The 23,012-nt window shown below is 31.8% G+C and overlaps 1 protein-coding gene across 1 annotated transcript in view; it reads right to left on the bottom strand.

The window, feature by feature from the left end:
* Positions 1 to 23,012, bottom strand: part of LOC113369963 (fibroblast growth factor 10-like) — a 142,923-nt gene that overhangs the window by 11,387 nt on the left and 108,524 nt on the right. The gene's annotated exons all lie outside the window — the stretch shown is intronic.

Below are 23,012 nucleotides of genomic sequence, written 5' to 3'. Positions count from 1 at the left end.
CTGCATTGTACAATAGTTGACCATTAATATTTTTGTCAATTGAAAGTTGTGGAATTATAAGTGTTGGGTTCCAGGTCGATATAAAACATATTAAATGGAAGTTTCGTTTTGAAGCGTGAGATATTTGTAATATTACGTACTTTATGCCCTTGTTTTCTAATTTAACATTTAATCTCTTCTTTGTCTTTGGTGAAATGTATGTACTTTAATACTACTCTGTATGATCTTTCAGATTTGATCTGTATGGAACACAACCTTTCGGCTCCGCCAAAAACTTACAAACTTACATTAATGTTAATTATTTCATTAGCCAGAATTTTTGTTAAAATTATATCGTAAAAAACAGTAACTATTTGTCTAAAATCATCCACTCCATAAATAAAAATGGAAGGCAGGAACTGACAATTGCAGATATGATTCAACTAATAAAAGTTTTTGAAAAAAGTGGAGATCACGTTCCATAAGGCAATCTCTATATATTGAGCTATTATTTGAATGTATTAACCACTAGATGAAACATACAAACACTAGTTGTATGTAGATTTTTCGAGGCTTATCATGAAACTTGTAGTTTCCATAATTAGCAGGATATTCACCACGACAAAAATATTGCTATAGTAGAGATCATCTGGAAGATGAGTATGGTAGAGTGTTTATTGAGGATATATAAATTTGAATATTGGATGATATCGATTTCATTCACTAGAAGGCTGAAGAATATCAATTAAATTTTCCTTTAGTTCGTTCTTATGTTGAGTCAAACCGTTTGAGTTACATTAGCATATTCGAATGAATTTATCCATGAATTAAATTTGTTGATGATGGTGGATAATAGCATATTTAGTACCATCGACTTTTGTTACATCAATTGACTAAACATTGCTTTAAATTTAAAATTGGGTTATTTACATACGGATGTTGGATGATTACCTTTGTAAGTTAAACAGATAACGGACGATTGCACGTTGTCTGTTCTTGGAAAATAATATACGAATTCGCTGTATATTCATTACGGTGTCATCTATGGAACTGTAATAAAACGTTTTCTTTTTTAAGGGGTTAGGGGTACTTGGAATTTTTGAAAAATCGATTTTTATTTTTTTGCATTTTCATTAAGTGTAATATCTTGAAAATGTTCTCTGAAAATTTCAAGTTGATCCGGAAATTACTTTTTGAGTTATTGGACTCTTACCAGTGCGTTGACGCAATTGGAGAGCTCTATACTGATACTCAAGATTATTCTCTCTCATCTCCTGATGTTTTAAAAACTTTTAAACCGATTTACGACGATCTCAGCAATGATAATTTACTTTCAAGATGTGTAGTTCAAAATTGAATCCATAATCAGAAAAAATTAAAAGCTTCAACCAACTAGTGTAAAAATATGCCTAAAACCGTGAATACTAGTTCTACTATCGTACAAATTGCTGAATGCATATACATAATCATTATTATTAATTATGGATACCCTAGGACCTAATTGTGGGTATAATTCCTATTGGTATGCTGAAAAATTGGATGCTGCACGTGTGAAAGTGGCAAATAAGCGCGCCAACGAGAACACATTAGAGGCCAGAATGCTTCGTAGGCAACAGCAAATGGAAATTGTAGAAACTTGCACAATGACTGATAAACTATTCTATGGCCCAGAAATAGATAACTCGGTTTAAGTAATTCAATAATTCGAATTTCTGTACGTAAATCCAATGTGAAACTTTAAACGCGTTTTTCTCAAAACCATGTTTTTTGAATCGGTGACCACTGTACTTCAAAAACCGCTTAATAAATTTTAATTAAATTTATACAGCTTTTACAAAATATAATAAACTCGGGCCTGATCGAAGAATTTTTATTTTTTCAAAAATTTCAGTTTTTTAAGACCAATTAACTGTTGATTTTTTACCCAAAAATCTAGATTTTTTTTTCTGATGCTGTCATTTTGTTAATTTTTGCAAAAAAAAAGAAAACCTTCGATCAAGCCCAGGATTATCTATTTATAAAACTGTTTTTTTTTTATTTGATTGATTTTAGATGAATCTCTAAGGAGTTACGATGGTCACCGCCAGGACCTTTTTTTTGAAACAGGGTCAACAAAAACAGCTATATTGAAAATACTAAAATTTTTTCGTGCCTCCGAATACCCCTAACCCCTTAAATAGTTTGAATATTAGCTTCCTTGTCAGATGATACTTCTTATTAGTTATATTTCTTAATTTATGATCTTTTTGTTTAAATGACAACTTTATGTAATTATAATCCTACAGCAAAATGGATGGAACTGTATTAAACGTTTCCTTTTTTAAATTGTTTGAATGTTAGCTTCCTTGTCAGATGAAGCTTCTTATTAGTTATATTTCTTAATTTATGATCTTTTTGTTCAAATGACAATTTTATATAATTATAATCTCACAACAAAATGGATGTGTTCAAGAACTACCCTGAATCATATTTCACTATTGGGCTGATGTGTGTGAAATACACCATTATTTGGATCATATTGTCTAGTAAAGTATAATTATCAGGTTTTAATACAGCACTGAAAGATCCCATCATGTAGTACAATACATTTACAATTACATTTACATTTTTCAAACGAAAGAGATCTGGTAAACATTTGCCTCTTACTTAGTGTATTATACACTTGATGTAGTACAATACATTTACAATTACATTTACATTTTTAGTACAAAACATTTACAATTAAATTTACATTTTTTTAAACGAAAGTGATCTGGTAAACATTTTCCTCTTACTTAGCGTATTATACACTTGATATAATATATAACTGTAACCCTTTCGCTACGAGAGTACGAGAATGTCGCTGCAGTACAGAACTACACAAAATGTGCACAAAATTTAGTTTATGAGACTAATAAATTATTTGTATTTATTATGTATGATTATATATTTTATGTTTTCTAGTAGATAATATCAGCACTGTTTATGAAATTTCTAATTGCAATATTCCAAATCGTCAAGGCTTTTTATATTTCTTTTTAAATATCCTAAAATATTTTAGAGCCCCATTTTTTGTATGAAAATTTTTATGACTACAACCGACAAATAACGAAAAACACCGTGCTTCGCTTATTGATGTGGTCTCCACATGCAATGAATTTAACAAGATTCTGCTTCCTTGATTACTGCCCATATATGGTAAGCAGCATAGTATACCTTTACATGTTATACTAGAAGTCTTACTTATTCTATTTTGTCATGCAATGCTACATTTTTTTAATTTCATTTAAATTTTCTTTCTTAGCATTTGTTTTAATATTTTCTACCTAAGGTAAACTAGCAAAAAACAACTTTATCCGGATAAAGTGTTTAAATACAGATATCTATAATACTATCAAATTTTCCATTGAAATTGTTGATAAGTGTCAATTTTGGTGTAAGAATCAACAAGCACTAACAATAATAGTTAAGCCAAACTAGTATAGATTTTACTAAGGGATGTTTATCTATGTGTAACTATACGTACGAGAAATGCGAGAATGTTGTTGTTTTAACACAAAAAATGTACAGAAATTATACAATAGTTAATAAATACAAAAAAAAAAAATAAATAAATAAAATACACATGCGAACAAAACTAAACTAGTTGGTAAGTAGCATTTGCCTTACATGAACTACCAGACATGTGTAAATAATAAACTTAGTCAATATTAAACCAATATATTAATTTATGAATTATTTGTAAGTTGATTTGAACATCGAACTAGTGCCTAATATAACTTGAAGTAGCTATTCGCTAAAAGTGCGACTAATAATTCGAAATTTAATGTATTTTCATAATTAGACTAGGACTATCACGACTGTTTTTAACAAACATTTACGAAAAAACAGTTTAGCCGATCTTTGTCCAAAACTAAGCAGCGCGATTCTCAAACAATATCTTTCCGTAGGGTAAATTATAGTAATCGTCTAAATATCGAAAATGTAGATTTTTGCATGTTCCAGAAGTTTCTGAACATTTTTCCATATCCTAAAAAAATGGATATGTGTATGTGCGAGTATGTATGATTGAGTGGATACAAATTTTCGTCCATGTTTTCGGGAGACTAGATCAACTGATTTGAATGATTCAAAAAACATTTGATTCCTATTGACAGGATTATATGCTGATTACTTTTTGACATAGATAGGTCTAGCTCAGGAGTCTGCAACGCCATGGCGCCTCTGCTCAACTTTAAATGCGCTCTCGGTTAATGTAAATATATGATAACCTTAGCGGCTTACATGACTTGTGTTTTGCTCTTTTATTGCTCTGACGGCTAAGAAGCACGTGTTCGATGGTGAAAATGACGTCACAGCGGTCATGCTGCAGATTTACTTTTCGAAGAATTAAAAATAAAAAAGAAATAGTTTCAGCTATTAACACGTTGCAATTATCAGTACGAACTGTCACTAGAAGAATGGAGGTAATTGCGAAAAATTTGGAGGCAAAATTAGCAAATGATATCGAAAATTGTATTTTCTTTTCGCTACAGATGGATGAATCGATAGACGTGACAAATATATCACAATTATCAATTTGCGTAAAGATGTTTTTTTTCTGATTTTACAACAAAAGAGGAAGTAGTTAAAGTTTTGCCATTAAAGGGATGCACCAGAGGAAAAGATATCTTTTCCACTTTTAAAAAGTTTATAACTGATATGAAATTGCCAGTACAAAAGTTATCATCAATCGCTACAGATGGGGCACCAGCAATGACTGGTAAGAAAAAAAGATTTATTGCCTTATGTAGACAGTAAACCTTATTCCCAAAATTTCTTTCATATCATTTCATTCTACATCAGGAAGTATTATGTGCTAAAACTATAGGATTTGATCATGTACTTATGGTCGTAACAAAAATTATTAATTCCATAAGACCGTGACCTATGCAACATAGATTATTTAAATTATTTTTAGAAGAAGAGGAAGCTCAGTTTACAGATCTTCTTTTACATACAGAAGTGAGGTGGCTGAGCAGAGGTAAAGTTCTTGAGCGGTTCATTATGCTTTTTCCAGAAATAAAAAAAAATTAACATCAAGATGACTCTAGCTGTTTCGAAGATACAAAGCAAAAAATGCAGAAAGTTAAAAATCGGTTCTTGCAAAAACCGGAAATCCGATTAGAATGATTTAAAAAATATTCGGTTCGTATTGACTTGCTAAATAATTTTTGTGAAGGCAGTTCCAGCCATTGCGGAGATACGGAGCAAAATGTGCAGAAACAACAGTTATGAAGAGAATGGATCATCTAATTCAAAACACATTGTACTTGTGTTGACAGTGCAAAAAATAAATTAATTTTTGGGGAAGGCAAAAAAATTTTTTTACATCGAAATTTAATTTTATCAAATTTCCAATTTATTTCGAATATCTAAAATTGATCGAATTTTAATTTTAATTCCGGGAAAAAATATTTAAAAATTTTCGAATATTTCATTATGCTTTAAGCACAATGCCATGCACCACTAGTTGAATTTTTTAAATCATATTAGCATGTTTAGCTAAGCGGTCGAAATATCAGCGGTCAGCCGATTGCCTCAAAAAACTTACCAACACGAGTGCTTACTAAGTTTGATAGAATGGCTTTTAACTATTTGAAATCGGTTTAGCGGTTTTTGAGAAAACATCGTATTGTTTTAGTATGTTTTATAAGAACTGTCAATGCATGTAGCTAAAACTTCGACGAGAAATTTCTAGACACAGTTTTTTACTTTTTTTATACATTTTGCATTGTTATTTTTAATACATATTTTTGTACCCTTGGGTACTTTTTATAACATAATTGATCTTAATATATACAGTGAATATTTATTGTAAATACAACGAGATGTGTGACAAATTGTCTCACAAAAAAACACAAAGAAATATTTAAAATAAAAGATTTATGCTCTCTGAAGGAAAATCTGTGTCGAGCCAAGTATCATTTGCCGCTACGGGTCGATCAGTATATAGTTTGGCATGGCGTGATTGCCATACCAAATTACGTCTCTAGTATATTGGCCGAGATCCGCGATGTTGGTATTAGGATGATCCCCACATTTTTGATAAGAATTTTCGGTGAGATTTTTTATATAGTCGAGTGTACCGACAAGTACGTCAGTCTGTTTATGAATGTATTTTGTAGAGTAGCAATGTCTAGTCAGTGGGTCCCTTATTTTGTTAAGTACTAGTCGTAGTGTCTTATTTTGTAATGTCTGTAGTTTCCGTATTTTTTACTTTTTTTTTCTTTATTAGCAATCAGGATATACAAATTCTATAAGCTAATGTGTGACGTCAATACAAAAATATAAATAAAATAAAGTGATTAAAATACAAACAATGATAATGATACAAAACAAAGGTTAAAAATAAATACAAACTCGTTGAAAGTGACATTTAGCCTCAAAGCTTGTTGCATGAACTGACTTAATAAATCGAAATTAAAATTTAGAAATTTAGCTAAATTTTCAACTGTTTATTTCAAAAATAAAGTTATCCCTTTGAATTAAATCTAGACGTTTTCGAATAGAATTTTCTCAAGCACATTTAAATCATTCGTTTGAAATCGGTCCAGCCGTTTTTAGAAAACGTCGATTTACGGCAAAAAATCTATTCACATACACGCACACACACATGGGTCTCATTCGATTCAGAATGGCTTGAAACGTCGAGAAAACATGAAATAAGCAAAACGGAATTTTTAATGAAAGCATAAATTTCTCCTTCGCGAAGTTAATAATATATTTATAAGTAAATAAAGAAAATAAGTATGTTAGAATGCCTCCATTGAGTGACTATCCTAAGTGAAGATATTACTTGATCGGTTTATATTCTCATTCACAAGTGGTTGTAACAGTTAGTTTGTATGTGTCTCGATATTGTAAAGATGAGTGCAGATTTTTTCCTTGGCGATGTCTTTTATATATGGTATCTTTAGGTCCCGATGTATCGTATCGTGTTACTTACAAAACATGGAGCGTCGACTAAAGTCCTAAGAATTTTATTTTGCATTCCTTGTGTCTTGGCTATAGGTGAATGGCTAGCACATCCCCACAGATATATGCCGTAGGTCCACACCGGTTGCAGCACTGCATTATAGATTAAAACTTTGTTTAAATACTTTTATAGTGCAAGTTTTGACTTTCTACCTGAATGCCAATTCAACTGTTGCATTTTTGTTTTATTTGCTGTACTTTATTATTTATGTGAATACTCCAGATGAGCTTGTAATCTAAGTGCAGGCCTTAATAACATAGTTATCGAAAATTTCATAGCCGTCAAGAGTTACTTTTGAACAGTTTTGTTTTCTGAGCGTGAATGTTATGTGTTGTTATTTTGATAGATTAATTTTTATTTTCCCGTTTTTGGACCATTCATTTATTTGATCAAGATGATTTCGGAGTTTAAAAAATGCATCGATTGGATCTTGCCAAAACTGCAATATCGTCCGCAAACGTGCAGCAGGTCTCTGTGTGGAAAAATTATTCGCATAAGTAAGGTAAAGGAACGGCTCTAAAACACTGCCTTGGAAGACTCCTGCTTTCATTAATTTCGGTTCAGTTGTAGCATCGCCAACTTTTGATTTGAAATTTTGTCCTTGTAAGATAAGACACAAAAAACATCTTGTATGTTGGCAATACAACATCTAGTATGTTGGCAATTGTTTGTAACTTTTCCTACCTTTGGGATCATTTTGACCGTAGAGGTTTTGAATAGTATCGGCCAATAATTGAGGCTAAGGATTGCGTTGAAGATGTAGGTGAGTAAAATAAATCCTTCTCTGGGGAGTTCTCTAAGCATTATGCTTGAAATTAAATCTATACCTACGGATTTTAACTTACCGTAGGATAAGTTATAGTAATCGCAAAAAATCGAAAATTAAGATTTTTATATATCATTACGTTTCAGAGGTTTCTGAACGGTTCTGAAGATACGGGGCAAGAAGTGCAAAAAACAATAACTCAGTTTTTAAGAGAACGGAGGGTCCGATTCTAATAATTCAAAAAAGATTTTACTTGTATTGACAAGATGAAGAACTGATTGAATTTTTGGAAAGGCAGGTCTAATGGTTTCAGAGATCTACTACAAAAAGGTTAAAAAATGCATTTTTGCGGTCAAAAATAATCACTACACAAATGCACAGCAAATTATCAGATATTTTATGAAGATTTTCGTAATGTGTATCAATTTTGTTTACATCACTATAGGTTCTATAACATTGTTTGTCCGTTAGACATCGACGCAGCGCTTACGCGCTTCGATACTTCGTCTCTATGCAGCTGAAACAGTACGATTGCTTTGTAAAAAAGTTCAAAATTTCCAAAATATTTCAAAATACAAAAAACTAATTATCCAAGTCAACTTTTTTTTTTAAATTTAAAAGTTTAAAAAAAAATTAAACTTTATTAAAAAATTTAATTTTTGGTACGAGTAGTTTTAGCAATTTGCCTTAAGGCACGATGCCATGCACTTCTAGCTTTGATTTTAAGACGTTTAATTTAACTGTAAATACCTTCCATGGTGAAGAATATAGTTTTGTTATAGTCTGAGGTCATGACAATTTGACTTGATATCATTAACCGAAAGGCAGATGATAAATAATTGGCAAACGGGTTTGCTTTTAGTAGTGTCTTATTCTGTGGCGAGTCAGTGGTTTACCATTTTTTTCTAATTCTACGCTTCTCAGCTATTACTTTCCTAATCTCGAGCGTTATGTGGCGACCCTTATTGGAGACAAAGTTTTGCGAAGTACAAATTGGGCATTTTAGAGGCATTTTTAAGTATATTTGGTTCTTAATGATTTTTTTTTTTGTATAAAACCCAGTCCGTTTTATGATTATGAAGTTGGCCACTTGTGAATGTTTGATTTAAATTTGAACTCACAGATGCAATAACAGGAGAGCGGCCCGAGATTAAGTCGTAATTTAACTGAATTCCGACGCATTTATTGTCAATGCCGCCGGAATTTAAAAAATCGAGTAAGTCACGTATTCTCGCCGGATCACTAAGCCAATAGGAATGATACCAATGAATATTGTAGCAAAGTTGTTTTGTTGAGTGACAAAATTAAGTTATTTTCCTTTTGGGTTGGAAATGCAAAATACCCAATTTGGGTGTTTAATATTAAAGTCGCCTCCAACTAAAAATTTGGACCCCAATTAGTCAAATAATTCTTGAAACTGCTCCCTTTTGTTATTATGTCTTAGAGGACAATACACGGCATAGATAGTCAACTCATATGGCAATGTTTAATGTTTACAGAAGTCACTTGATTAAAATCTCTGTTGAATTGATCCATTTCGTAATGCGCAATATTATTTTTAATACTAATACTCTGGGGTTTTCCATTTTAGTGCTGTGTATGGTAGACGGTGTAAAAAGGAATAATAATGTGGGAATAATTAGTAAAGTGCGTTTCGCTAATTAATAAAGCATATATTTTGTTTATTAACAAAAATATAAATATTTCCTCTTTGTGCGCGGGAAGCCCATTGAAATTCTATATTACTATTCTGAGAAATAATGATTTAAAATCTGTTCTAGAGTGGTATTGTATTTAAAACATGTCGGTTGATTTCTTTAATTTTACATTTTTTAGTATATGATGGAGTTTATTGGAGTATTATTAATTAAGTTAGAAATGAATTGTTATGACGTTGACTGGTCTGGTCGATTGTGTGTGAGTTGATTGCTGGAGATACTTTCCATAGTCACGGTTATAGGATCATATTCGAAATCATTTAATGTGTGTAACGCTTCCACAATAGAGATTGATAATTTTGTATGTTCCTTTTTAATGGAAAACATAATTTAATGCATTGCACTTATGTTATTTCGTTAATGAAACAATTGTTCATTAAAATATTCACAATTTTCATTTTCACTTGAGTAAATCCGAGACCGATTTAATGTTTATCGAGAGTTGTTGTCGCTTTGACAGCTGAGTCGAAAATGGGCATATCACAGTTTTTTACAAATTACAAAAAGCGGGTCGCTCGGTGGCGCAAAGCTGATAAACATTAATCCTCTTTTTTATAATTATACTTATATGTATATTATAATTTACAAAATGTTGTACATAAATGAAAAATTCTTGTCTTTATTTCTTATTATATAGTCTTTTCGCTTCTCTCTTAAATTTTTCTCGAATGTTAATTCTTCAATTCCATTATATATATTATTTAAAATAGCAGATAATAGCAATATTATAATATTATTTTCTTCTTCTAATATTTTTATAATGTAGAATTTTATTAATATATTATTTTCCTCATTCAGATCTATTTTAAATAATTTTAGTCTATGCTTCATCCAATTCCATATCTTTTTATTTTCACCGCATTCTGTTAAGAAATGTTTTGCATTTTCTTCTTTATTACATTTTGTACAATTAGCACTATCAGTCATTTTCATTTCAAACAGCTTCATTCTCATGGCTATACATTCATTTACTATCAGATAGTTTGTGGTTATAGTAATCGAAAATAAATCGAAAATGAAAATTTATATATTTCTTTACGTTTCAAAATCTTCTGAACATTTTAGCATACTTTAGAAAAAATCGATGTATGTGTGTGTGTGTGCGGATACAAATTTTCGTCGACGATTTCGGGAACACAATTTAACCGATTCAATTATTCAAAAAACATTCGATTGCTGTTGATAAGGAGACATGCTAATTAGTTTTTGGCATAGACAGGTATAGCCGTTTCTAAGATACGGGGCAAAAAGTGCCACAAACGGTATATCAGTTTTTATGAGAACAGAGCGTTCGATTTTAATAATTCAAAAAACATTTTACTTGTATTTACAAGATGAAGAATTGACTGAATTTTTATGAAGGCAGGTCTAGCGGTTTCGGAGATCAAGTGAAAAAACTAAAAAAAAAGCCATTTTGCGGTCAAAAATAATCATTAGGCACTCGTATGCACATCAAATTATCAGATATGTTATAGAGATTTTAACAATAAGTATAAATTTTGTTTACATTCCTATGCGTTCCGTACCAATGTTTATCAGTCAGACGGCGACGCGGCGCTTACGCGCTTCGATATTTCGTCTCTAAGCAGTTAAAGCAATACGATTGCTTTGAAAAAAAAGTTCAAAATTTCCAAAATATTTCAAAATAAAAAAAACATTTCTTTTCAAGAAGTCTTTTTTTTTTAAAAAAAAGTAAATTTTTGTCAAAAATTTATAGTTTCTGAAAAATCTAATTCTTTAACGTAAATTTTTTTCGAAAATGTTAATCTTTCTTTTAAAAAAAATTGTTTTCGATACGGGAAGTTTCAGCAATTTGCCTTAAGGCACAATGCAATGCGTCCCACTAGTTATTTTCTAAATTATTCCAAATATTATTCCAGTTAAAATTCGGATTATTCGCCATTATTCTTGGCTTATAATCATTAATTAGTTTTATATATATTTTTTTAGTTGTAGCATTTTCTAGATTCCATTGATATTTTTCATTTATGGTTCCCCATTTTTTGAAAGATTTCGGAATTTTTTTATTATTGGCGCAAAGTTCCAAAAGTCCTGTGTTGATTTCCTTTGTTATGATCTGTTTAATCATATTTTTAAAGAGTAAGGCTTAACATTTTTCAGCAGTTGATATTAAATTTAGACCTCCTTAGTTTTATTTCAATTTAAATTCTTATTCAATGGCCATTCTATTAATTCTTATTCAATGGCCATTCCATATATAAAAACCTATTATAAGTTCAATTTTTTGTGAATATACTCTGTTCTGTGCATTGGTAATACTTGCGCTAAATACCACAATTTTGCTAAGGCAAATTGATTTATATGCCAGATTTTTTTAATTACATTAAGTCAACTTGATAAATATATATTTAATATCACTCTTATATTATTTATTAATTTAATCCAATTCCTCTACATTTTTTGATATAATCTTTCCCAAATATTAAATTTATGACGTTTCTGATATGTTGCTTTCTGGATTCCTTACCCATCTCACACCTAGCGATATAAATGTGGATTTATTTTCATTTATTTCTGTTCCTGAACTTTTGCAATAAGATTTCATGATTTCTAAGGATTTTCCTTCTTCACTGTTTGATTTAACTATTAAAGTAACGTCATCAGCATGTACGACAAGTAGTTTAATTTTAAAAATTCATCAAAATTTGAGGAAATGTGTAGTTTTTTTGACGTTTGTTAAAATTAAAATTACATGATTTACTTGATATAACGATAGAGTACTTGGTTTTAATAAACATACTGAACTATTAAAGTCCTACGGAAACTGGTTCAATTATAAAAATTATTGATTTTTGAAAATTAGCTTCTAGAAAAAACTCCGAGTTAACATGTTCGTTCGTTTTCAATTAATGTAATAAATCCACTAGGAATACTTTTAATCACTCATAGATTAATTTATTAACTTCCCGAAGGAGAAGTTTATGTTTTCATCAAAAAACCCGATTCGCTAATTTTATGTTTTCTCGACGTTTCAAGCCTTTCTGAATCGAATGAGACCAAATTTGGAAAAAGTATGTGTGTGTGTGTATGTGAACAGATTTTTTTGCCGTAAATCGACGTTTAATCGACGTTAAATCGACAAAAAATTAAAAGTCATTCGATGTATCTCGACGAGAATTATTGTTTGTCAATTTTGTGCGACGATCGGCCAAGCCGTTTCTTTATAAATGGCAGAAAAGTGAAATATTTTTCGTCTACGTTTTAGCCCGCAATTCTGAATCGATTTTGAAAATTCGTGCTGATTAGTTTTTGGTAGAGATCGGCCGGGCCGTTTTCTTGTAATAAAGTTTAAAAAAAAAAATCGACGATTTTTATGATTATTTTTTTGACGGTAGATACCATAGTCTTCTAGATCATACTAAAATATTACGGCCCTACGACAACTGGTTCAGCTTTAAAAATTCGTCAAAGTTTGCAAAAATCAGTATGGTCTTTTTGCCATTTGTCAAAATTAGACTTTTGATCAACGTTTTCTCAAAAACGCCTGAACCGATTTTAGAAATTTAAATGCCATTTGATGTATTTCGATGAGAACTATCGTTTGTCAGTTTCGTGCGACAATCTGCTAAGCCGTTTTTTTGCAATTTGAAAGAAAAGTGTTGAAATTTTCGTCGACATTTAAGCTCATCCTACCGAACCGATTTTAAAAAATCAAAAACTGTTCGAAAGATATTAGTTGGGAATGGTACTGATAAATTTTAGGTGAAAATCTACCGAGCCGTTTTCTTGTAATTAACTGTTGAAAAAAGTGTTAAATTTTCGTCGACATTTAAGCTCATCCTACCGAACCGATTTAAAAAAATCAAAAGCTTTTTGAAAGATATTAGTTGGGAATGGTACTCATAAATTTTAGATGAAAATCTACCGAGACGTTTTCTTGTAATTAACTGTTGAAAAAAAGTGTTAAATTTTCGTCGACATTTAAGCTCATCCTACCGAACCGATTTTAAAAAATCAAAAACTGTTCGGAAGATATTAGTTGGGAATGGTACTGATAAATTTTAGGTGAAAATCTACCGAGCCGTTTTCTTGTAATTAACTGTTGAAAAAAAGTGTTAAATTTTCGTCGACATTTAAGCTCATCCTACCGAACCGATTTTAAAAATCCAAAAGCTGTTCGAAAGATATCAGTTGGGAATGGTACTGATAAATTTTAGGTGAAAATCTACCGAGCCGTTTTCTTGTAATTAACTGTTGAAAAAAATTGTTAAATTTTCGTCGACATTTAAGCTCATCCTACCGAACCTTAGGTCAATTCGTAAAATTTAATTTACAATATAAATTTCGTAATAATTATAAAATAAAAAAATATTGTGAAACGCAGATCAAATTGCTTATTTTAAAGTTTATAGAATAAAAAATTATTGTGAAACACAGATAAAATTGCTTATTGGATTATTATAAAGTCGGATTGAATTAGTATATTATTTACACATTTCGGGAAGTTCATGCAACTTGCCTTAAGGCTAAATGCACCTTCATCTAGTTTTTTATTGATTAGGTCGATTATTTACACATATCGAGAAGTTCATGTAACTTGCCTCAAAGGAAATTTTTTTTGCAATGTATTTAATTATATTTAATTATATTCGTACGTGAGGAATTTTTAACAATTTTCTCCCATTCTTGTCTAAATAAATTATCAAAATCATTGGATTTAAGTATTTTTGTATTTATTTTCTATTATTTCTATTGTAACTATTTCCAAAGGCACTCATGTCAAAACTATCAATTTTAGAATTACCGCATTGTGGTCTGAGAAAGATTACTTTACAATCATTTTAGTACTGCGCTACAATTTGCTCTTCCTTTTTGGCCCTTAGCATTTAGTACACTATTTAAATCGTCTGCGAACATTATATTGGATTTGGTTGGTCCTATTATACTGGCTATATCTTCTTCAAATTACTTCTCCCATTGTGCACGTTGACCATTACCGGCGTGGGCATATATATTTATTAAAAATCATCTATGTTAGCACCTATTATTCTAGAGTTTTCATAAAGAATTACATTTTTAATTTCAATTCCTGGTCTTGTTAATATGGCTGTGCCTCTTTGATTTTCATTGTTTTCATGTTTATTATAACTTCATACAAGTTAAAAAATCTTAAATCATTTTCATTTATTTCCTATAAAAATATTATATCTAAGTCATTATCTGTTACAATTTTTTTCTGTAAAATTTTAGTCGTTTGACTTGTAACACCATTTATGTTTATTATTGTGGCAATATTTCTGATTTTATAATTATTCATCAATGTGTGTTATTAAAAAGGAATTAAAGAAGAAAGGCTAAGTTATATAGATTTTAATTTTGTTAATTCTTTACTTATTTCATGATTAGGTGTTTCACCATATTCTTTATCATATTCTAGTGTATCTTTTAGAATACAATTCATTGAAGAAATTGTTGTATTTATTTCCATGGTTTCAATTATATCTTTCATTACTTCCTCTGTATTTGGGGTTGTTATTTTAATTTTTCTTATTACTGATAGGTGTTTTTTCTGTTTCATTTATGCTTTGTTTTTTTTTTTCTTCTTGTGTTTTTTTTATTCATTCATATAACTAGAACTTTCTTTGTTTTTTGTGATTATTTTTTCTTCTTTTTTGTTATTTATTTGTTCTTCTTTTTTCTTAATTTATTCATTGTTTTCCTTTTGAATATTAACAATTTTATCTATTTTTCTTCATTTGATTGGGAGATCTGCTGATTAGTTTTTGGCGAAGGCCGTTTCAAAGATACGGAGCAAAGTATGCAAAAAATAGAAATCTATTTATTTGTTCTTCTTTTTTTAATGTATTCATTGTTTTCCTTTTGGATACTAACAATTTTATCTATTTCTCTTCATTATTATTCACTATTGGTTTATTTTCCACTAAATCTTTTATTCTCTCTCCTATTTTTGAATTCATCGTGCAGTCTTTTTTCAAGTGGTTTGTTTCTCCAAATTTAACGCATTTTCTTGGTTGTCCTCTAATTATTGTCGTTGTATTTTTTCCGTTCACTTTAATCATGATTGAAATTTATTCGGTTACTTCTATTAACCACTTAAGTTCGATTTCCAGTGTAGCAATTTATTATGCCTTCTCCTGTCCATATATCTTCTTGATACTTTATTATGTTTCGATACTCTGACATTATTTTTCGTATATATTCTTCTGATGTCTTCCATTGTACATTTAACAGTTTTATCCACTGTTGCGGTCCTCTGGGTTTACTGTATTCAATTTCGTAACACTGATTTTGATCGAACTTAAATTTTATGTTAGTTTCATATTTACTTTTAATGTTATTTATAATTTTCTCATTATTAAATTTAACATTTAATATCTTATTTTCCATGATTATTCCGTATATACAAGTGACGTCTTCTTAAATATTATTTAAACTTCCTTTTAGCCACAAATGAGTAACTAAGGCAGAAATTAATCCTTCAGTTACCTTGAAATCAAATAGAAGTATGTTTTTTGGTTCAACACACTGCATTATAGAGTTATAATAACTGTTTGTTAGTAATTTAATATAATATAAATGTATACCAGACAAGCCTGGATTTTTAACTTGTTGTTTATTCAGTTATGCAATCAATGTGTTCACTTCAAAGGTTTAACAAAAACTGTATTGGGATATGAATGGTTTTTAAATATTTTCCGTTATTAAGAAAACGAATGCTCTTTTAATTATTCAAGTTGGGTAATCCGTGCTGTCAAAATCATAGGCACAGATTTATATTCAAACATACAAACATGCATACATACATACATACATAAATAGGGCTCGCATAAAAATTAGGTGGGTTAACTAGCGCGTTCGCCCAGTTGTTAAAGTGGTCCGCTGTTTTAGATGCTTCGGTTTTGTACACTATACGCATAAATGCGGGGCACCAGACAGAAGCGAGAGTTGCTACAAATCCGGCGGAGGAAATCACAAGTCTGTAGACTGCACGAAAAAGCCAAAATGCTTTCTATGTACAGTAGACAAAGAAGACCGGAACAGCGGGAGCCATGTCGCTGGATCCGGGACCGGTAAGGCATTCTGTGTAGCACTTGCCGAAGCCCCGAGAGAGCTGAAATGATGCGATTTTTACAAGGTAATCTGAATAGATGTGCCTTAAAAAAAATCTACTGCCAACGTATCTTTGAAGATAAGATCGATATCTGCCTTCTTTGCGAACAATATATAAATATTCAGGATAAATCATAGTTCGCCGATGAATCTAGCACGGCAGCAATATGGATCATAAACTCAAAGGAGATCATCATCAATGACAACGGTAGCGGAGATGGTTTCCTCTGGCTCAAGACTTCCATGGCCTAGAGACGGGCAGATGGACATCGCGTCTGATTCCGGACATTAGCGACTGGTTCTCTCGAGTATACGTGGACACAGATTTCTGTCTGACCTGATAGGGACAGTTCAATGCCTATATTTTTAAGATAGGCCAGCATAGCATGCGAATGTGCAAATACTGTCCAAATAAAATCGACGACGCTGAGCGCACGTTCTTTGAATGTGGTCGGTGGAAGGACTATTGTAACAACGCCGAGGACATTATAGGCACCAAGCTCGCCCCCTAAAGTCTTGTGGCCTACATGATAAAACAATAAGAAAACTGGTCAGCTGTAGCAGCTTATGCACAGCACCTTTTGAAGGATAAAACCGGAGAAAGGAACCAGTAGTCGGAAGCAGGTGTCGCAAGGCGCAGCAGGAACTGGATTGATGTAATGCTAACGCGGTTCTAATCCAGTCCTCTCCGTACCGTCTGTGAGGAGAGAAGAGAGAAGTGTTTTTTTTAGTGGGTAAAAATCTCCACACTACCGTCCATCGTTGTCTGCTGTAGGATGGACAGCGGAGTATGAAGTTACAAAATCTGAAATAGTATCCTTTTTTATCATACATAAAAGATTTACAACTGTCCGTATGGACATTTAGTAAATATATTAGTATAAATTAAATGTAGGGCTGTAATTGATGATGATTAATTGTGTAAATAACCTGTGTTTCTTCCACCTTACTATATTAACTTAAGTTGTGTTGGATACATATTGCTCTATAGACATAATTGTAACGGGTGTTTTTGACTTGGCCTTTTAGGGTTGTTGTCTTCAAGCAGTATTCTGACCAAATCATTCGGGTGTTCAGCTAGTCCTTCTGCATGCTTCTTATATATCGTATAAGATGTATTTATATATATAAGATTATATATAATCTTATATATCGTATCGATGTATTTCCTCCTACTCAATATTCATGTTTGTATCCTGATGGAGAAACCAGCCTGGTACGTATCTGGGTCCCGAGAGACAGAGTCTAATGCCTTTGTTTTGAGTTTTTTGCAGAATGTTTATGTTCGATTTCCTGGCGCAACCCCACAGCTGAATCCCATATGTTTACATGGGCTTTTATATTAATTTATATATTAGGAGCTTATTGTGGGTAGACAGATGTAATTTAGGCCCGAGGGTTTGAGTATAATTGTTTGATTTTCTCTTCGATCTGTCGTTTCTTCTTTATAATATATACTTCCCAATTTAACCTGATATCTAGATGAAGACCTAGATATTTGACATATGTTTCTTGGGGGATATTTCCTCCAAGTATTGTTACTGACGGATAAATTTCTTTTTTGAGCGTGAATGTGATATGCTTGGATTTTTGACTATTGACATTCCTCGTCCAGAAAGTGAGCCACTTTTCTATGAGAAATAAGTGTATTTGGAGATTACCCGATACAACTTCTGGATTTTCGTTATGTGCCATAATGCATGTATCATCAGCAAAGGTGGTAGTACACGTGTTAGGCGAAACTAGTAAATCTGATGTGAAGATCAGAAAGAGAAAAGGATGCAAGATACTTCCTTGTGGCACTCCTGATTTCATGGATTAATATGAGGAACTAGAATTCCCAATATTAATGAAGAACTGAATGTCTGTTAGGTAAGGACATTGCTTGGAATAGATCAAAGAATACAGCTGAGCAAAAGTGTTTTTCTTGTAACGATCTGTCTATTTCATGTACTATCCTGTGGGCTTGATCAATAGTAGAATGTAGCTTTTTGAAACCAAACTGATGCTGTGGAATTACATGTTTTTCACTAAGTATTGGCATTAGTCTATTCAATAGCAATCTTTCAAATTTTTTTGATAAAACTTTTTATCACTCTTAGAACTAAATTAAATAATATTATCACAAATTTTAGTACTTTTTCTGACAGTTCTTTTAGCATTTGTATTTTTACAAAGTCATAACCTAGAGGTTTGCGTTTTTCAGCCAATTTTAACTTGACGTTATTGTAATCGTCCAAAAATCGAAATTAAAATTTTTTACATTTCTTCACGTTTTGAAGGTTTCTGAACATTTTGGCATACCTTAAAAAAAAATGGATGTGTGTGTATGTATGGTTACCATTTTTTGTCCAGATTTTCGTGCGCACGGATCAACCGATTTGAACGGTTCAAAAAACATTCGATTCCTATTGATAGGGAGATCTGCTGATAAGTTTTTGGCGAAGACCGTTTTGAAGATACGGAGCAAAGAATGCAGAAAATAGAAATCGAGTTTTTGAGAGATTGGAGCATCGGATTTGAATGATCCAAAAAAACATTTAATTCGTAATGACGGGGAGAAGTGGTCATTAGTTTGCAAATAAAGTCCAGCGGTTTCGGAGATACAGAAGTAAATGTGCAAAAAATTGCAGTTTTTGAGAGAACTAAGCGGCCAATTTAAATGATTCAAAGAACTTTCTGCTTAACAAAATAATTGCTTTTTAAAAAAAAGTTTTTGTTTCATTTTTTTTTAATTTTTTTTTTGTATATCGGAAATAATTCAAATTTTAATTGTAATTCTGACTTAAGTTCAAAAAACATTCGATTCCTATTGATAGCTGTATTCTTTGATCTATTCCAAGCAATTGTTAAAGTATGAACTTAATTTCAACTTTGCAATTCAGTTTATATAATTCTTATAAATATTAGACAATGTGACCGTATTTATTTATAATAATCTATTTGAAAACATTTAATATTCCTTTTTACGGCACTATGCCATTCACACCACTAATTATCTCTGAGAGTGTAAAATGTAGCGATGCGTTATCTGGAATTGTAGATACATTATGTAGGTAGTTGTGGTGTACTGTTCGTTATAAGGTCTTCCTGATTGAGGCAATGGCTGGAAGATATTGTGGTAGTTCTCGGTGAATGCATTGACCTTTGCTTCATCGTTTCTTGCCCAAATATTACTATTTATTTTAATTGGCGGGAAAGATATCTTTGGTTGTCTAAGTTTTCTGGTAAACCTCCAAAGCGAATAGTTGGAATCCTTAGCTGCATCTAAATTCTCAATTAAGTGATGAAATCTTTGATTTTTGTATTCCGTCAAAAATATTTCCAGACCTTTGCAAGCCTTGTTCAGTCTTTTCTTATCTTCAGGAGACCGAGAGCACTGCCATATTTTACGAAGTTTTGTTTTAGCTGCAACTTTTTGTTTGATATATACAGGGTATTCTGTGACGCTCCTCATTTCGACTTACGGTGTTGATAGTTTTGCGGCTTTGAGCAGTTCATTGGACAATTTTTTTACAGCAGAGACAATGTTTTGCTCATTTTTTATAGGAATACCACAAGTTATATTACTGTTGAGAATGTTTTAGTATAGATTCCAGTCTGTACATTTATTACTAATAGATTGTTTGTTTTTTGAGAATTTAAGTGTATATAGTTGAGTATATGTTGAGAAGAATGGAGAATGATCCGAGCTCGAATCGAGACATGTGCTTTCTTGTAGGTTATTACATGGAATCCCTTTGGTTACGAATAGATCCAGAAGATCTGGACTTCTATTGGTGTCGCTGGGCCAATACCTTGGTTCTCTAGTTGAAACTGGAATTAAGTTGGATGCTATAATTATGTTGTACAGTTCACAGCCTCATGGAGATACTTATCTAGAGCCTCAGAGTGGATGTTTTGCGTTGAAGTCGCCTCCAACTATAAAATGATTACCTAAACTATTGAAAAATATATCAAAGTCGTTTTGTGAAATATTGTGCCAACATGAATAAGTGGTGTAATTGGTGTAAATTATAAAGGTTGAAGTAGCTCCTACTGGTAAAGAGCGTCTCTGAGATTAAAATGATGTCTATTTGATTGTATAAAATAAATTGCTTCAGTTCCTGTGCATGTTGGGCTAGGCCGTAGGCGTTCCATGTGCATATTTTGAGTGAAGTGGCCATTATTTTTTATATATAAGATAGGTGATTGATTTAATCATTTTTCCCATTTGGTCGATTAGTACTTTCAACCTACCTTTTAATTCTTGCCTGTCATTGGTTTGGTTATTATTAACTTCCCGTAGGGTAAGTTATTGTAATCGTCCAAAAATTTTTACATTTCTCGACGTTTTGAAGGTTTCTGAACATTTTGGCATACCCCAGAAAAAATGGTGCGTGTGTGTGTTTGTATGTCTGGATACAATTTTTCGGTGACGTTTTCGGGCGCAGGGATCAACCGATTTGAATGGTTCAAAAAACATTCGATTCCTATTGATAGGGAGATGTGCTGATTAGTTTTTGGCAAAGGCAGGTCCAGCAGTTACGGAGATAAAGAACAACGAGTGCTGAAAATAGAAATCGAGTTTTTAAGAAAACGGAGTGTCCGATTTGAATAATCTAAGAAACATTCAATTAGTGATGATTGGTAGAAGTCGTTATTATTTTTTGGCAAAGGTGGGCCCAACCATTTCCAAGATACAGAGCTAAATGTGCAAAAAATGGCAGTTTTTGAGAGAACTAAGCGTCCGATTTTAATGATTCAAAGAACTTTCTGCTTGTTTTAACAACATAATTGATTTTGGAAAAAAAAATTATTGTGTTTCGAAAATAAATCAGATTGCTTCAGTTCCTGTGCATGTTGGGCTAGGCCGTAGGCGTTCCATGTGCAATATTTTGAGTGAAGTGGCCATTATTTTTATATTAGAGATAGGTGAGGATTTTTAATCATTTTTCCCATTTGGTCGATTAGTACTTTCAACCTACCTTTTAATTCTTGCCTGTCATTGGTTTGGTTATTATTAACTTCCCGTGGGTAAGTTTTGTATCGTCCAAAAATTTTTACATTTCTCGACGTTTTTGAAGGTTTCTGAACATTTTGGGCATACCCCAGAAAAATGGTGCGTGTGTGTGTTTGTATGTCTGGATACAATTTTTCGGTGACGTTTTCGGGCGCGGATCAACCGATTTGAATGGTTCAAAAAACATTCGATTCCTATTGATAGGGAGATGTGCTGATTAGTTTTTGGCAAAGGCAGGTCCAGCAGTTACGGAGATAAAGAACAACGAGTGCTGAAAATAGAAATCGAGTTTTAAAGAAAACGGAGTGTCCGATTTGAATAATCTAAGAAACATTCAATTAGTGATGATTGGTAGAAGTCGTTATTATTTTTTGGCAAAGGTGGGCCCAACCATTTCCAAGATACAGAGCTAAATGTGCAAAAAATGGCAGTTTTTGAGAGAACTAAGCGTCCGATTTTAATGATTCAAAGAACTTTCTGCTTGTTTTAACAACATAATTGATTTTGGAAAAAAAAATTATTTGTGTTTCGAAAATAAATCAGATTTTATTTTTAATTCTGACTAAAGTTCTAATATACTTTAAACAAAAAAATTCAACTTTTCAATTCAGTTTATATAATTCTTATAAATATTAGACAATGTTACAATATTTATAATAATCTATTTGAAAATCAGTATTTCTCGAACCTTTTGTTATACTACGGGAAGTTCCAGAAATTTGCCTTAAGGTACGATGCCATATACCCCACTAGTTTTGATTTTGAGCTTGGTCGTTGTTGGTTGGATTTAGACTGTTCTCTTGTGCGGTTGGAAGTCGTGCGGTATTGTTCTCCATATGTGTATGTTTATTTTTTGGGTCATTTGAGAGTATGATACGCTGTACTTACTAGTGAATGATTGTTGACCTGTGAGCTCTGAGCTCCGTTTTTTTTTCTAAAAGGTGGAAAAATCTTTGTAATTTTTCTTTTTTTTATTTGACACATCCGCTATAATATGCAGGATGAACGTTATTGTTTATTCTGTCTGTCCAGGAACAGTCGTTAATGTGGTGATCTGCACATTTCACGCATCGCGGGTTAGGTGAGCAGAAATTACGAGTGTTGTCCTAGTTGTTGATACTTGGTACATTGTGGGACTTGACGGTAGTGCCGTTTTGCTACAATGTCTTTGTTCTGTACAGATATTCGACACTGTATATATCTTATTATTATTGTTTAGTGGCTGTATAGTTAAATAGTGTGTCAGATTATATAACCGTAGCACGTTATGTCCAAGTTTGTTGATTTTTTCTTTTAGCATTTCTACATCAGTACCGTTTTAATCACGATTTTAAAAGATCGCTCTTGTTTTGGTTGATATGAAAGGAGTTACGTACCCCTTGCCTTTAGTAATGCTAGTTAATTATAAAACAAATATTACTTTCATTAAAGGCATGATAAATTAAACTTATTAACTGC

Source organism: Ctenocephalides felis, unplaced genomic scaffold, assembly GCF_003426905.1.
Source record: "Ctenocephalides felis isolate EL2017-DRISC unplaced genomic scaffold, ASM342690v1 CF-g0.4_SCAFFOLD_01492, whole genome shotgun sequence".
Lineage (NCBI taxonomy): Eukaryota > Metazoa > Arthropoda > Insecta > Siphonaptera > Pulicidae > Ctenocephalides > Ctenocephalides felis.
The sequence above is the reverse complement of the archived record's forward strand: the minus strand, read 5'-3'. Positions and strand labels throughout refer to the sequence as shown.